Below are 6,000 nucleotides of genomic sequence, written 5' to 3'. Positions count from 1 at the left end.
TTTCTACCCTTAATGAAAGATAAATGTGTTTGGGTAAAGTGATGGGAGTTCATAGTTACTGTTCATCAATTTTAGTCAGACTCTGGCTGTGCATTTCACAGCCACAGCTCCCTGTTGATATTCTTTTTCTAGACCTTTGGCTTCACGGAATGCAGAATGCTTTCAGAGTGTACACTGCAACGAGTGAAGCTAAGAGCAAGATTGCAGTCAGCTAAGAAAGCATGCCAGACTGGGGAGGTGTCCTGGCATCAGAGCACTGATTTGGGACTGTCACAACAGGACCTGTCAGATAGCTCTTACTGACTTGTAGGTTCTTAGATAATGCAGATTACTGTGTCATTGTGTCGTGTGTGTGTGTCCACACACACACACACACACACACACAAAAGGATCATAGGGTAATTTAATTCAGGTTGAAAGGGACCTCAGGAGGTCATCTAGTCTAATCCCCTGCTCAAAGCAGGGTCAGCTGTGAGGTCAGACTGAGTTGCTCAGGGCTTTCTCCAGTCTGATCTTGAAAATGTCCAAGAATGGAGACTGTACTTGACCCATCAGAGTAACGGTTAATGATCTGAACCATATAATCCTGAACCATATAATCCATTTTATGCATCTGTTTATCTCCTCCTCTTCCCACCACAGCAATGTATCTGATCATAGCAGGAGAATGTGATGCGAAAAGAGCTGTTCAGAGAGGAACTCTCTAGCAGATAACTGCCCTGCTGACTGACCACCACGTCCCTGCTGTTTCACTGCAGGATTTGTATGCATTGGCTATTAAATATTCAGATTCTTTGGTGATAAGCATGAGCAAGATCAAATAACAGACTGAGCAGCTCTCCATATCACTTTTAAATGCATCACATCTAGCAGACTCTCTAAGATGCTGTTTAATCCACAGGTATTTGCATGGAGTCCTAGCCTCCTTAGACATTATTTTTTTAGATCCACGTCTGTTAATCACCTGCGCTGCTTGCTGATAGGTACACTGACAACAAATACGTGCTTTGTAGAATTCAGAGGCACAACTGTTCTTAATCCCAAAGATACACTCAAAGACTCATATTTCATACTTGCAAGTCCATTATAATAGCTTAATGCTTCTTATAAGCACCCGGGGAACATCGCTGAGTATAGGAGACCTGTCTAACACGCGTGGAGTCACAAGTGAATAATAAAGTTCTGCAGATGCCTAATGTTCATTTCTGTAGTCATGGCTACAACGGAGGCTGGGGTTACTCTCCAGGACCGGATTGGTTCTACAGCAATACCAATAACTCCAGGTGGCTTTCAATAGCCAAAAAAAAAAGTAAAATTAGGTGTGTCATTATTCACACAGTTGCCTATTTTTATTAGGATTAACTCCTGAAATGATTAGTGGACCATGCAGTATGGTTGTACGCTGAGCAACACTAGTGCTGGAGGTTGGAGAGGACAAGAGATGGAAAGGTGGATGCGAAGTCACCTTACTGCCTGTTTCATTAGGCACTCGTGAGCCTGGCCTCCTGGCCCGTGAGGGTGATCCATGTTGTCTAGAAGACACCCGGTGATAATGACAACCGTTAAATTTTTCATTTATTTCTTGTCAATTGGCTCTAGCAGACAGCTTCAGCACATAGACATATACTCTTTTATCTACGCTGGCATATGCCAAGATAGATAGAGTCTAAGTGCCTGTATGTCTAGAAGCTTCATCCTTAAGTCCTTACAGGAGCAGAAAAATCTCAGAGTCAGCAGGAAGGCTGCCAGCGCTCAGTCCGAAGCTGCCTGCCAGTGTGCCTGCACTGCTGCTTTAGGGGCACGAGGAGCCTGCTCCCCCTCCTCTTAAAGTCCAACTGCACCTTCCAGGGGTCCAGGAGATGGTGAAGAGCGTGCCAAGAGGTGGCCAGAAGGAATCAGTGACTCTCAACTTCCTAAAAGTTCTTGATTTTTATTTTCCACAGGATATAGAGGCGGGGGGGGGGGGGGTCTCCCTCCCTTAAAATGGTTCTTTTTTTTTTATTTTTAGGGTATAACAAACTTTCAGACTGCTAATGTGTTTCGTATTGCAACCTTTCAATACTTAAAAGGGGCTTATAAGAAAGATGGAGAGAGGCTTTTTACCAAGGCCTGCGGTGACAGGACAAGGCACAATGGTCTTAAACTGCAAGAGGGTAGACTTAGATTTGACATAAGGAAGAAATTCTCTACAATAAGGGTGGTGAGACACGGGACCAGGTTGCCCTGAGAAGCTGTGGATGCCCCATGGCTGGAAGTGTTCAAGGTCAGATTGGTGAGTGCTTTAAGGAGCCTGATCTAGTGAAAGATGTTCCTGCCCATGTGGGGGGGGGGGGGGGGGGGGGGGGGCGGGGAAAGGGGGACTAGATAATCTTGAAAGGTCCCCTTCAACCCAAATCGTTCTGTGCTTGTGTGGTTCCAAGGGCTGATATATTCATAGGGGTGATTCCTACACAGACAGAAATTTCAAAACAAAGGCTTTAAAGAAAAAGAGGTTTCTAATGCCTAACCTGAGTGTCTCTGTACTTATTCGGGGCCTGATTTCAGGAATTCAACTCTGTTATATATTCTCATGCCACCATATTATAAGACGTTGTGTTATGGATGACCCAGATATTTTATATGAAAAAAGAATCCTTTGTTAAAACAGTTACAGATGCCTAATGCTAAAATTCACCTACAGAAATGGTTACTGGCAAAGGAAAGTCCTTTAGCATCCCCTTCTTTAACGTAACTCAGCCTAATAAAAGATATTCACATTTTCAGCTAACTGAATCCCACCTCTGTAAATAAGAGACAGGTACTTTGAAAATGTGCAGTAACACAATAAATATCAACTTTCTTGAAAGTCACACTGAAAGTCAAAAGTTCGCCTCTCTGAAAAGCCAAGATGGATGTGCACATTCTGCAACACACAGGGTGTCAGATGTGTTACTTTTCCAGGGGGAAGGAAGAGATTCTACTCAAGATTTTCCATTTTAGTGCATTTAAGGGACATTTTTTATCCATTTACTCTTCTAGCATCAGTAGCAAGAAAGTGTGCGTGAAAGAGATTACAGAAAATATAAAGCCATTCAATAAATCAATAGTGTGCTTTCACTTGGAATATTGTGTTCAGTCCTAGTCACCAGCCATCAAGTGGCTGCAGTAGAAATGAAAGAAGTTCAGAGACGGGTGGCATGAATGATTATCTGCTTGCGAGGCTGCTGTTAAAGAAAGATTGAGAAGGATGCAATCCTTTAGTTTTAAGAAGAGACAAATAAGAATAGTTAGGTTAAGGGAATACGTAACAGTAAATGGAACATAAAGAGCAGAGTTAGCATTTCTTGGAACTCTTTCCATTAAGACAAACGCTGTAAAAATTCCTAGCCTAGATGATTTTTGCAAGTGATTTATTCTATATTATTATAATAACTACTGTTTAACACAGCATCATTTAAAATTGTGTGCTTTACAGACAGACTTGAAGACAAGAAGCACCCACTCAGCGTTCAGACCCGCCGTGCTGCAGACAGTTGTAACCACTCTGGTCAGCACAAGCCACCACAGAATGAAAATTCTGCGATCACAAACAGAAGGTTCAATAAATATTTCTACCAACATGTACAGATGTGCTGTAACCTTCTTCCTTCCTCCCTCTGTTTGGATTTGACTAACACTGCAATAAAGCATAAGTTTTCAATACCGTGATCATTAGAGACAGCTAATTTAGGTCCTGTAACATTTAGGGCTTAGTGAGATGTTTTCTTTGAATGTGTCAGCGTTCAGCAGCTGAACTTTCTCTGCCGCTATGGCAGTTTTTGCCTCTCTCTGTCCAGACGCTTCAAAACCTTTCGTAGTCTTTGGTCTTCTATGTTGTGGAGTCCAAGGGAGAGAGGAATCAAGCTTCATAGCTACTTGGGACTTGGTCAGTTTATAAGAAGTATTGTGGTACAGTCGCTTTTGTTAGCAGGAGCTAGATTAAATCACCTTGGAGAACTCTTGCATTCATATGTTGCTCGATAACTGCGCATCTAGCTGAAGAATTTTCCAGCTAATTAGTAAAGAGCGTCCAATGTGAAAGCCTGCAGCATTTTGCCCCACTGCAAGCTAAACTGCTGGTCATACTCCTGGTTCTCACTGCTCCAGGCTGAACATCTGACCCATAGGACAGTTTACTCATTGTAGTTTCCTTAAGTGTTATCTGCTATTTATTTTATTCACAATGAATAATATCTTATTCCCCCAGCTGTCCTGCTGAAATAAAGAGAGCTGCTAGTGATGGAGCGGGGTACAGCTATATGCTGGGGGAAGTGGTGGAATTTGTGAGAGCTAGTTGAAAATGCAAATTTGTCATATTATCTCAGTCTGGTAGAATAAATCCTGACATTTCAGTCCTGAAGGCACCAAGCACATTTGCACAGGGAAGCTTGGGGTGTAAATCATGCCTTGCTCAGAGCGTAGGCAGTACGAACTGTGGTGCGCGTGTCCCGAGGTGGCTCCCTGCAAGAGCGCTCTTTAAGCCCCACCAAGGCATGCTGCAATGCAATACTGTGATTATTTTTGTTTTGTCTGTAGCCTTTACTGGGAGATCAGAACACCACAAGTCTGAGAGCCAGGAAAGGTAAGAGCCACCTGAAACCAAACCCCCATCAGCCCAGGGTTTCACTCCAGTACCCTCTGCCACCACCGGGGAGCCCTCAGCTTTTGTGACAAATATGTTTCTCTTCCGTGACACTACTGTTAAACCCTTTTGCCTGTAGCACTGCTGATAATCCAGCCATGATTAATACTGTTCAGACAGAGCTGAGCTCCTCTTCTATTTTATCATGCAGGCAGCGGTATGAAAGGCTGAGGAAACAGCTGATGTGCCCCTTTCTCTGGTGTATTCTCTCTTAAATGCTTGACTCAGCTGAGAGGTGACCAAGCATCTCCTGAATGATTTGCACTGGAGCAGGCACCTGAGCTTTTCCTCAGCCCAGAGTGACACAAGTGCTGGTACTTGGTGACTTGATGCTCACGATGCGTGGAATGTGACAGGGGAAGAGCTGAATCACAGGCAGGCAGGGAAAGTGGTTGCAACCTGAGGCAAAGGAATAGGGTATCTGTCCTGACCCACATTCAATAGCAATGGAAACTATGGCTTGCAGCAAGCTGGAAAACAATATCCCGCATGTTTTTGCATAAAGACTGTGTCGTGAACATATATTGGAATGAGATTTTGGACTAATTGCCATTTTACACACTGCATTTCCCAGATAAACCGCTCATTGGCCTCTTGGGTGTTTACTGTTTGTTTATGCTGTACAAAAGCAAGCTGAAGCATATGAGCAAATAAGATCTCTGTCTGGTGTTGCACTTAGTGATAAAAGTGTCAGAGACTGTGCCTGAGAGTCTAAACTAACGGTAAGCATGGACCAAGAGCAAGTTTCTGATAAAGGTATGTCTTGTCCTAGGGAGATCTGTTTTTTCTTGCTTTGGTTTGTTCCTTAATTAGCCACTGCTGGAGGAACACCAAGCAGTGTAACCCATGAGTCTTTCCCTCACCCAGGAGGTGAGGACACTGCCTGGGTAGATGCTTGTCTTGCTCCCAGAAGAACCAGTGCTGGCTCTCTCCCTGCAGCCTGCTCCAGTGGAGCCCAACAAGACTGTTATGGGTTGGGAAACCACTGGTTAATTGAGTCAACTTCTCTTTCCTGGCGATCCCAAGGATTCAAAACCAATGTGTGAGATCACAACATCTGTGGGATTTGCTCCTTATAAGAACAAGAAATTTTTTAAGCGACAATACTGAAATTTTAATCTGTATTATCACTCTATCTATAGTATACAACTATCAGTGTTGCAAAATCTCCTGTCTCGGATTTATTATTTGGTATTTGATGTATTTCTGCTGCAAATATTTTTCTCCCATCTAACTGTCTATCCCCTGCTCAGCCAACTGTCCTTGTAACCCAGGCCCCGGGGAGGCTACCGAGGAGGCATCCTGTTATGATGGATAGTTGCTCATCTGCCTCGGAAGCT

The sequence above is a fragment of the Falco punctatus genome (assembly GCF_963210335.1).
Source record: "Falco punctatus genome assembly, chromosome: 6".
NCBI classification, from domain to species: Eukaryota; Metazoa; Chordata; class Aves; order Falconiformes; family Falconidae; genus Falco; species Falco punctatus.
The sequence above is the reverse complement of the archived record's forward strand: the minus strand, read 5'-3'. Positions refer to the sequence as shown.